General features: G+C 43.9%; 1 long non-coding RNA gene across 1 annotated transcript in view; it reads right to left on the reverse strand.

Moving 5' to 3' along the window:
* Positions 1 to 359: 359 nt before the first annotated feature.
* LOC106532820 (uncharacterized) overlaps positions 360 to 1,406 on the reverse strand; it is a 13,596-nt gene continuing 12,549 nt past the window's right edge. The window contains exon 3 of the long non-coding RNA XR_001312152.1: positions 360 to 482. This is a non-coding gene — a long non-coding RNA (uncharacterized LOC106532820). The remainder of the gene's footprint in view (positions 483 to 1,406) is intronic.

Here is a 1,406-nt window from a genome sequence, read left to right on the forward strand (position 1 = left end):
CATTACAGGCAGATCTGAAATGAACCAACGGTGATAAAACATCAACCTGTTCAAAAACAGAACTTCAGCAGAACCAGGAAGATGTCAGTTCTTCAGGAGAAACCTGAATAATACTGTAAGTGTTTCATATTCTGCACATCCTGACACTAAAATGATCAGAGTTACAGTAAAATGATCAAAATAAATGATAAAAGCATCTTTTATCAGGAGCTGGAGTTGATGGTGACGAGGAGTTAAAAGATGAATCTGTTTCTGAGTTTAACTATTAAACCAGTGCCCCACCTCATCCTTCACACCAGCTGACTCCAGAACAGCAGAAAATGTAGTCTGACCTCAGATTTTTGTCTCTTTTCCTTCCTATTTGGGCGTCTCCATGTAAACAGAGGGGTTGTTGATGGATTGTGTTGATGGGTAGCCCCTCAAGGACAGAAATCCCGCCGAACTCCTCATGAAGCAACGCTGCAGCAAAGTTCTGTAAAAAGCTGTGAGACAGGAGGGAAAAGAGCGACCTGCTGTCACTCTGCTTCACGTTCAAGGTCTTTCTGCAGACTCATCTGAGAGTCCAACAACTGCTCCAGGTCCACCTTAAAGTCTGATGGATTCTACAAGATCCAAGACATCAGAAGGTTACAGGTCCTCTCTGGTTCACATTGAGCCTTTCAGTAACCTGGACTGACAAAAGGTTTCCTCTAACTAACCCACAAAATGGTTAACAGCTGTCAGACGTTACAGAGCTGCATGTCAGAGGTTAGAGAGCAACATGTCAGACGTTACAGAGCTACATGTCAGAGGTTAGAGAGCAACATGTCAGACGTTACAGAGCTACATGTCAGAGGTTAGAGAGCAACATGTCAGACGTTACAGAGCTACATGTCAGAGGTTAGAGAGCAACATGTCAGACGTTACAGAGCTGCATGTCAGAGGTTAGAGAGCAACATGTCAGACGTTACAGAGCTGCATGTCAGACGTTACAGAGCTACATGTCAGACGTTACAGAGCTACATGTCAGACGTTACAGAGCTACATGTCAGATGTTACAGAGCTACATGTCAGACGTTACAGAGCTACGTGTCAGATGTTACAGAGCAACATGTCAGACGTTACAGAGCTACGTGTCAGACGTTACAGAGCTACGTGTCAGATGTTACAGAGCTACATGTCAGATTTTACAGAGCTGCATGTCAGATGTTACAGAGCTACATGTCAGATGTTACAGAGCTACATGTCAGACATTACAGAGCTACGTGTCAGATGTTACAGAGCTACGTGTCAGATGTTACAGAGCTACATGTCAGATGTTACAGAGCTATATGTCAGACATTACAGAGCTACATGTCAGATGTTACAGAGCTGCATGTCAGACGTTACAGAGCTACATGTCAGACGTTACAGAGCTACATGTCAGA

Source organism: Austrofundulus limnaeus, unplaced genomic scaffold, assembly GCF_001266775.1.
Source record: "Austrofundulus limnaeus strain Quisiro unplaced genomic scaffold, Austrofundulus_limnaeus-1.0 Scaffold835, whole genome shotgun sequence".
Taxonomy (NCBI): domain Eukaryota; kingdom Metazoa; phylum Chordata; class Actinopteri; order Cyprinodontiformes; family Rivulidae; genus Austrofundulus; species Austrofundulus limnaeus.